Here is a 10,441-nt window from a genome sequence, read left to right as displayed (position 1 = left end):
CCCTGTTCTTTATGTCATCTTAAACACCATGTTCTTTTTGTTTCTTAATCCAAGGATGTCTCCTGATAATCTGCCTGTTCCTTTGAAGATTGATTGGAGGGTAGGATACATTCCTAGAGAGTGCAGGTTTTGCTGTACTTGGTATGGAAAAGGTGTTCAAGTGATGGCTTCTCTATCCTAAGAGAAAAATGACCATGTACAGACACACAGAACTCATTCTTATTTCTACAAGGGGGCATAAAAACCCTTTGCTACTTTTTCTTGTCATTTCTATATGGTGGCCCTAATCTAGGCAGCCTTTACCTACAGAATTTTCCAAAATAATTCCTCTTAAAAATCAATTCAGGAGCAAGTTTTTCCATCCTTTATTTGTCGAGGTGCAATTCGCATACAATGTTTGAAATCTTCCTTTCATTTAAGCAGTTCTGCTGGATATTTGAACCGTAGAAAATAGATTGGATTTCCAGACATATCACATACTAGTCTTGTACAAGTAACTTAAACTCTAAAATGGGAAGGCCTCAGTGACCATATTACTTGTGATGATGTATTTAAAATAAAGCACAAAATATTTAATAGATATTAGTATCCTCCTTCCCTCTTTTCCAAGGTCATTTTTGGCTCAGATTACAATGATAATCTCTTATCAGATTATCTTTCTTTCTCTTTAAAAGTCCATTTTCAAATTCTATCATCAAAGATTACTGCAGACATTTGATCAGTCCTGCAGGTCAGTAAGAATGGCACTGACAATCTGGGTCAAATTAAGAGGAAATTGATCAAAATTAGGAACACACTCAGCACCATACCATAGCAGGAATTCTTTAAAGAACTGGGTTTGTTTATCCTGAAGACAAAGATATTTGTGTCATCATTTTTAAATATCTAGAAGATTTTTATGTGAAAAGGGAATTACACTTTTTAGTGAAGTCATAAGTGGTAGAAAGTGGAAATTGCAGGGCAACATATTTTGAAACAACTGGAGCCAGAATTTCATAATAGCCTACAGGAAAAAAAAAAACCAAACTGGTTGACTTGGGTGGTCAGGAGGGTAGAGGTGCTCACCTGTAGGCAGGTTGGCCACATGGTGGAGATGTTGTAGAAGGTATTCAGGTACCTTCTGAATAGGGGGTTGGGCTCCATGATCTTGACAGTCCCTTTGAACTCTGAGACGTTGTAACCCTACAAATTCATACTTATTTGTATCTAAACTATCTTGTCTGTGAACTGGTGCAAGGTCGGGCTTTCAGAAAACTTCCTAAGAAATGATCACTAATTTCAAACAATACAATAATCAAGTGTTACAGCTGAAATAAAAATACCTCATCTCTAAACCTCATTGTAAAAATGGGCAGGCTGAGAGAGTTAAAATGACCTTCCCAAGATCACATAGCAAAATGTCACTGAGTCAGGGCTCAAAATCTCGAATGAGAGATAAGATACATATATACATCTCTAAGGAACACTTCAAGGAAAACCCCTTTTTAAAAAGAAAGCTGCATTTGGTAGTATATATGGGAGGGAGATGCAAGAGGGAGGAGATATGAGGATATATGTATATGTATAGCTGATTCACTTTGTTATACAGCAGAAACTAACACACCATTGTAAAGCACTTATACTCCAATAAAGATGTTAAAAAAAATAAATAAATAAAAATTAAAAAAAGAAAGCTGAAATGAATAATCTCTTCTCTCACATTTTATTTACTTAGTAAATATGAAGCACTCTTGCCTTTTTTTATTAACCAAATGATTCATATTTAGTAAAAACTAAGGAGTAAGAAACACAGAATCTTACTCTTAAATTTCAGAGATAAATGGGACTGAAACAGTAAATTAGCAAGATCTGAAGGAGGCTGCCTGAAGACAATTCTTAACTTGAACTACTGTCCTGGGAAACATTTGATAGCAGGCTTGGTGCTTCTAAGGGAATTGAGGAAGCCTATTTCAGGTAAAAATTGTCCTCTCTGGGCAGAAAGCAAAGGAGAGTTACAAAATACCATTGCAGAGGAAAGATAGATGTCGTAGCAGGTGTTTCTCAGAGTGGAGAGTCAAGGAAAGTACCTACCTTCAGCATTTTTGTGGATTTGTGAAATGGCAAAATAGGAATCAAATCAACTATGACAATAATTAATGGAGACAACTTTAAAGACTGGAATAAATTGAGCAAATCGAACATACAGAGGCATAAAAATCTCTGAATATTCACCACTGATATAAAAGGAAATGGCCAGTCTGAGTGGGTCCCATGGATCTGGTGAGCTCTTCATGTCTCTGAATGTTAAGTGCCAGAGCAATCTATGGTTGGGCCATTTCTTTACTTCTTAATGTCTTGCACAGTAACTCAGTCAGCAAAGGTACTCAGTTAACAACTTGAGGAATAGAAAGCTGCAACACTGAGATGGCCAAGACTGATGCCCCAGGGATCATAATACAGGTCAGAGCCAGTCGTAGGTAAAACCCAGACAACTCTCATTGCAGTTTCCAAATTAGAATGAAATAACAGATTTTCCACATCCATCTTTAAGATGATACTGTGAACTCCTCAAAGGCAAGATCTCTGTAATCCATCTCTTTGCCCCTGTGCAAAGCTTAGAACTTACTAAGGGGTAGGTGTGCAATAAATTTTAGGTGAATTAAAGTAAAACTGCACTTCCCTGATATTCCCTAGTGATAAGAAATTATGAATTAATCCCAGGCCTTCTCCTACAAATATACCTGTGCACTAGGGGTGTGTGTGTTAATGGAGAGTGTATAGACCTAGGAAAAACTTTGGAAATTTGGCTTTTGAATCAGTTAAGACAAGTGACTTAACTTCTCCAAGACTCAATTTCTCCAACTATAAGATGGAAGTTAATACACCTACCTCTAGATTTCTTGAACTGTGGTGAGGATAAAAAGAGATTATATACACAAAGTGCCTAGAGCAATGTTTGCCACATAGAAGTGTTTAATAAATGAGGTGGGTTGCCATTATCAACAAATTATTTATTTTTGTTCTCTTAAGACCTGAGTTAAGAAATCACTTTTGCTAACTTTCAGATGTGAGATCTGAGCCATTTAAACCCTCTGGGGATTCAGGCAGGTTCCTGGTACTCAGAGAGGACATATCTGTTAATAACTCCTCACTATAGACCCACACCTTAATAATATATATTCCTGTTTGGGTCTGCTCCCCTATAAAGATCATGGAATATAATTATGTTGCTTAATTGAATATAACACCCATTAACTTGGTGGGTAAATTTCACAATGTGTGTGGTATTTTCTGTCACTCCCTCTTTTTTCATTTCAGTTTAATTTAGTCCACATCTTCATACTGCTCTAAATTCAGAGTGGGTTTTCCCCCAGTCTCTCTGTTTTGCTGAATTGCATCTTCGGGTCTGTTCAGAAAGAGAATGAGAGATGAGAATGCAGTGATCAAGATTCTTCTCATCTCTGTTGCCTGTAACATAGTTTTTTTTTTTTTTTTAAACCTGAACACAGTAACGGTTGTATGACTAGTAAGGTCTCAAAGAGAAAATCAATATTCAGGAGAAAAAATGTAAAGGTCCCCTAAGTGAAGAGAGTTGTAGACCTTAAATAGCCAATTGCCCCCTCTCTGAGTCTCCAGATCTTTACCTGTTGAAGGAGGAGGTTGGCTATGAGGCCCTCCCATTGGGTCCTGAGGACATTATATATGTTTTATCTCTGCGCACAGTCTTTACCCCCTCCTACCACTTTCATGTAATTAGGGCTTTTGAATATTTAAAGTATTAATGGAGAAGAAAGAAAAACACTAAATAATAAAAAAAATCAACAGTGAAACATAATTTGAATTTGGAAGACACCATATATGTATTCTTTTACTGCAGATGCCTTCATTGCACTGAATTTAAAGACACAATGAAAATTGCTTTCTGTTTTCTGTATGCTGAATGGCCAGCAATGGGAAATTACCCAAGATACTAATGGAACAAAATTCTTAACCTTTTTCTGGGAAATTCCATCCTCTTCCTGGGGATGAGTAGTGTTGAAAATCTTAATTTCAAACTTAAATAAAAGTTTATGTACTATAATTAAATACTACTAAAAATAGTATGATTTATTTAAAATAGAAAATTAAAAAGCGAACAAAAACCTTATTAACAAAGAATATAGTTCATACATGGTTTCTGGTAAAATCAGTTCAAATTGAATGATACACCTCGGTCATTTTACAGTTTGCAAAAGAACTGCAAACTGATGCTCTGAGAACGGATAACAGAGCACTTGGGGATTTGGAAAAACAATGGTAATAAGCTGTGTGTATTACACATCGTAGGTATTTTGGAATAGAGCTGGAATAAAATTCTGGGATCAGAGTTTTTAAACTTGGATTGTAAAGTTAAGTAAAAATTGTTGTAAAGCTTAGAAACGGGTGAAGGAAATCTAAAGTAATTGATCCAGGTCCATTTTTTGTGCTATTGATCAACTGCTGTAGTCAGCAGTGTTTGGAGGAACAAGTGGTACCATGACACGCTTGAAAGGAAAGTGAAGGAAAAGACAGAAATCTTAGTGAAGCTTGCAGTTCGGAATATGATATTATACAATTCAGAGATGTGAAATAGTTTTTGGCCAGGAATTACAGAGAGTGCTATTTGATGAGTTACCTTAAGCATTGGGATTGCCTGAGGAAATGTCCACGTGAGCTTCTCCCCGAGCCAGGCTCAGGGTAAATGAGTGAAACAAAACTTCTCTGAGATAACGGGGTCCCCACCCATGAGGGATCCACCATTAGGCACTATTCTCCATGATATGAATTTGCAGTCAACCATACCTGAGAAATTTTCACCTTAAACTTTCCTTGCCTTTACAGAAAGCTTGAGTAGTACTTTGAAAACAAAGGTACTCTATAAAGGTAAAAGTCAACACTAGCATTGCCTTCTAAATGGAATACCTTACATTTATGGATAACTTTCCTTCAAAAACCTTAGGAGTTTGTTGCTTGGCAAATGGTACATATTGCATTCGGAATCTACACAGAGGGGAGAAAATAAGGAAAATCCTTGAAAGAATGTCAGAAATAGCTCTTCCTGTAATTTATTTCAGAGTTCATTGCTTTTATGGAAATTTTTTAATATTTTAGTTAAACTTCAAGAGAAGAAAGTGTTGCCAGTCTATTTGTATTAACATGATGTTTCTTACTGTACATAAAACTTTCTCCAAACTTTTATGCCCTGACCAAATGGTTATTGACACTTCAACAGAAGAAAAAAAGGAGAAATGAACTAATATGTATAGAATATGTATTATTTACAAGGCACTGTGATAAATATTTTACATCCATTATTTGATTAAACTACCCATTATAAGCAAATGTATGACCCTCTAAGAGCTCATACATGACTCAGGGTCATATAGCTTGAAAAAGATAGAGATGTGGTTTGAGCAGTTTCTGCAAATGTTTCAGGATTTCCCCTGGACCTGACCTCTTACTCTACAAAGTAATGACCCTAAATGCTCAGTATGAAAGGGATAGAGTTTCTGAGAATTCAGTGGTTCCTGGCAAAATAACTGAGTAAAGGTTCTGAGCTGAGGAGATGCTTACAACATAACAGGAACCAAAAGAAGGTCAGCAAAGCCAGAGGGGACAGATGAAGTTCAGACCACACAGGACACTATGGACCATGGTAAGGGTTTTAGTCTTTATACTCAGAGGAATGGCAGCCATGAATGTTTTTTTCTAAGATTATAAAATGAGTATATCAGTGATTTAAGAAGATAGCTCTGACTACCAAGTGGAAAATGGGTATAAAGAGGGAAAGCCATTCAGTTAAATGGCTATGACAGAAATCTAAATAAAAAATGGTGGTGATTTGGACTTCACTATTGGCTGTGGAGAAAGTAAGAAACAGGTAGATTCAAGATATAAGAAAAATCAACCTGGCTTCGTGATTGGATGAGGTAAAAGAGAGGATTATATCAATCATGACATCAGAATTTTGACATAAATGTCTGGATAAATGGAAGAATTTATGACGTTCTTTTGATTTAAATTCTATTTTTAAGTTTCTAGGTCAATTAAAGAAAGATATCACACTAAAAGATTTTCTAATCCAGAAATTTTCAATAGTCATCCTAGACTGAAGAATTTCTTAAAATATCAATGACATTTGCCAAGTTTCTGCAGGTGGCATGCATGCTTATTCCTTTTAATGCAACATCTACCTTGGAAATCTTAGAATTTAAAAAAAATGACCAAAAAAGGTTCTTTTTTAAAAATAAATTTATTTGCTTATTTATTTATTTATTTATTTACTTATTGGCTGTGTTGGGTCTTCACTGCTGCATGCGGGCTTTCTCTGGTTGCAGCTAGCAGGGGCTACTCTCCGTTGCAGGGCGCGGGTTTCTCATTGCGGTGGCTTCTCTCATTGCAGAGCACAGGCTCTAGGCGCGTGGGCTTCAGTAGTTGCAGCACGTGGGCTCAGTAGTTGTGGCTCGTGGGCTCTAGAGCACAGCCTCAGTAGTTGTCGCACACGGGCTTAGTTGCTCTGCGGTATGTGGGATCTTCCTGGACCAGGGCTCGAATCCATGTCCCCTGCATTGGCAGGTGGATTCTTAACCAATGCACCACCAGGGAAATCGCCTAAAACCTGGTTCTCTTTTAACAACTTAGAAAGACTTATAGCTACACATAGCTGAATAAATGCATGTCATTATCTGCTCTTTTTTGAAACAAAGGTATGAAACCTAAAGGCAAAGAAAATGGAAGAGAAGAGAACTACAGAAAACAAAAGAACTGTCAATGAATTTGAGATAGATTGAAAATGGATGGAGAGAATAACAAAGCAGAGAAATTGAAGAGCAAGTAACTATAAAGAGAAAAGGCATTGAGGTGTATCAAGGTAAATTGTGGTACAGAACGCAGAGCATCTCAAAAATTAGCAGTACCATGTGCCAGTAAATGTGAGAGTAAATAAGAGGCCCAAATAGGGTTCACTGACTATCTGAGCCAGGGCTATTAGACACCGATATAACAGTATCCTTACTTCCAACTTCAGGAAAAATTCCTACCCCAGTCTGGGAGGAGACTAATTCTGTTGATAAATTGAGCCAGAGAGGTCTCAGACTCAAGAATACCAGGCTCAGTAGAGGAAATCAGGAAGATCAAGTACAAAAGAAAGACTGAATGAAGAAACTTTCAGCACCCCTTCTTTGCTAGATTTTAGGAACATGGGTGGAATTAGGTACCACAACAGCCCCCCATTATCCACACTCTCAGCCATGTCTTTCTCAAATGGGAGATTAGTAGAATGTTCTCTGGAGAAGCTAAATAGCCCCTGAAAATAGACTTGCAACCATAGCTATTTCGGTAGACATCAATGAAATAATTTGGTCCCCAATATGCCATTTCATTCAAAAGCTCACCAGTTGACAAATCCAACTCATGCACACAGAGTTTCTCATAAGCTTTACAGCACTTATTCTCAAATATCAATGGACAACCAAGGATTACCATTAAATTAAGAAAAGTGTTCAACTTGGAATACAAAGACCAAAAGAAATAGGAAATAAAGAAGCTTGGAGGAAAAAGAGACAATACAGATAACAGAAAAAATATTTTTAAAACACATTTGTATTTATCTAAAATATCTTGCACTTTTAATAAAATAAAATCATGGTGTAAGGCTATAATTTAAAATATCAATATAAAAAGTAATTTATGAAAAATATTGAGAAGATAAATGGAAACTCCTTTTCTAACTGAAATGAACTTAGCTTTAACCAACTGTGACTAGATTTCAAACATAATGAAACCTTTCCTCCATGTATTTTCAATTTTAGAATGACTTTTGTATTTATTCTTGCACTTAACTCATCAAATACAGAATGAACTGATATTATAGGTAAACACCCACAGGAGCTAATTTTCTGAAATAATCCCTAATTAAGTTGTTTTTCTCATGAAGTGACAAAAGCCACAGTGATTTTGTCTCAAATAAACCATTATCTAGATTTTCTTTGAGCAGTCTTTCTGTCATAAGCAAATGAAGAGCAAAGTCACCATGGTAACAAAATGCTATACTCAACACTGGATCTGATGATGGTCATAGTATCATAAATGAGAGGTTAAGAGTATGTGCTTAAGAAGTACTCCTTTATTAATCCAGCAAATATTTGTTTAGAAACTTGTTTGTCATAAAATAGGAGCTTGAGTTGGATGAAGATAATCATAATGATTACACTGATGGTCAATAAATTCTAATTATTTAAGAAAACTCTTCATCCTACACACAGACAACCCTACTTAAAAATAAAATAACAACAACAAAGATAGTGATAGATACGTACTAACCTTTCAGAAATAGAGTTGATAGCCAAAGCGGATAAAGTGGTCTTTAGAGGCTGAAAAGCACTGAGAATTAATAACTTCAGATTAACTAATATTTATTGAACACTCACTATGTAACAGGAATTATATTTTATAATTTGCAATCATTATCGCACTAAATTGCCAATTTACTGAGAAGAAATTTAACCACAGAAGTTAGATAACTTGCCCACAATCACAAAAATAAAATTTATAGAACCAGAATTCAAACGCAGCACAATATAAATCCAAAACCTATTTTCCTTCTACTGTGTCAGAAAAAATTATTTTGCTGAAGACTTCTGCAGAATATTTTGGAGAACAAACATAAGATGTTGTGACTACATCTAAAGAAGTGAATGCACATGAACAGAGGCTTGTAAAAAAATTATTTTGGTTGTGGCTTCACAAGCAACAACTGTTTTGTACATATTGAGGCAAAGAAGAAGAAAGAGCTAGAAGACCACCAGGGTTTCTGCTTAGATATTTGATTAGCTTGTTACAAAATGAGTATTAAAATAAAATGAAAGATCAATACAGAGAACAAATATAAAATGCACAATAAAGAATAACCAAAACAAGGGAAACAGAACAGGAAAGAAGGCAAGAAGAGAAGGGAAAAGGGAGGAGAAAAGAATGGAAGGAAAGTAAAGGAAAGAGAAGGAAATTAAGCAAGCAAGAAAAAACATTGATATCCTTCTTTGTAATAAAAATAGATAGTGTGAAGCCACTTCTGGGAAGATGGAGTACGTGTACTTCTTTCCTATTCCTCCTGCTAAGTACAACAACAACAAAACCTTGCATATTATATACAGAATAAACATAAACATACTTGGAAAGATGAAGAGAAGACAGAAGAGCTAGGGACCTAAATTATCTTTGATGGTGGAAGCAAAAATTGTAGTACTGTTGATGTGGTTCTAAATGTATGTAGAGGAAATATTAAGACAATTACATTATAAACAGGGGAAGATAAGGGTTATAAAAGGAGGTAAGATATCTTCACTTCACTTTAACTGATAACACCAGGAACTTTGTTAAGTAATGTACGTGTATGTGTTAAGTTATGTAATAACTACAGCAACCACTCAAAGTAGCTATCCAAAGAGATACACTCAAACCACTATAAACAAATCATAACGAAATTCTAAAATATACTAAAGCAACCCACAGAAAGGCAAGAAAAAGAAAATAGATAAATGAAAAAGAACAAAAAGAAAAGAAAAAATTAAATGAAAGACTTGACCTCTAACAAATCAATAACTACATTAAATGTAAATGGTCAAAATGCACCAATTAAAAAATAGAGATGATAAGGTGATTAAAAACATGATCTAACTGTATACTGCCTATATGATCCAACTGTATACTGTCTATAATAAAATTGTTCCCAACATAATACTTTTGGGAGGTTGAAAGTAAATAAATGAAAATAGACATATCATGCAAAATTTAATTAAAGGAAAACAGGAGTGACTAAATTAATATTAGATAAAGAATAATCAGAACAAAGAAAATTATCAGAGATAGAGACATTACATCATGATAAAAGGTTTACTCCACCAAGAAGACAGAGCATTCCTAAATGTGCATAATCAAAAAACAAAATATATGAAGCAAAACCTGGTAGAACTCAAAAGAGAAATAGACAAATCCATGGTTATATTTGGGAACTTCAACACTCTCACCTTCAACAATTGATAAAACAACTGGGCCAATAATCAACAAGATTATAGATGAGCTCAAAGCACCACCAACCACCAGGATTTGGTTTACATTTAGAGAACACTCCACCCAACAAGTGTAAAATATACATTATTTTCAAATGTCCATGGAAAATACACCTTGATAGATCATATTCTGGGACATTAAAAAAAAACAAAACACAAATCTCAACAAACTTAACAAACTGAAAATAATTGTTCTCAGACCACAGTGAGATGAAACCAAAAATCCATAACAGAGTCATATCAGAAGAGTCTCCAGATACTTGTAAACTAAACTACATACTTTTAAATAATCCATGAATCAAATAGGAAGTCTCTGGGGAAATTTTTAAAATACATTGACTTTAATGAAATAAAAATACTACTACATTGACTTTAAT

The sequence above is a fragment of the Tursiops truncatus genome, chromosome 17 (assembly GCF_011762595.2).
Source record: "Tursiops truncatus isolate mTurTru1 chromosome 17, mTurTru1.mat.Y, whole genome shotgun sequence".
NCBI classification, from domain to species: domain Eukaryota; kingdom Metazoa; phylum Chordata; class Mammalia; order Artiodactyla; family Delphinidae; genus Tursiops; species Tursiops truncatus.
Note: the sequence above shows the minus strand (reverse complement) of the source record.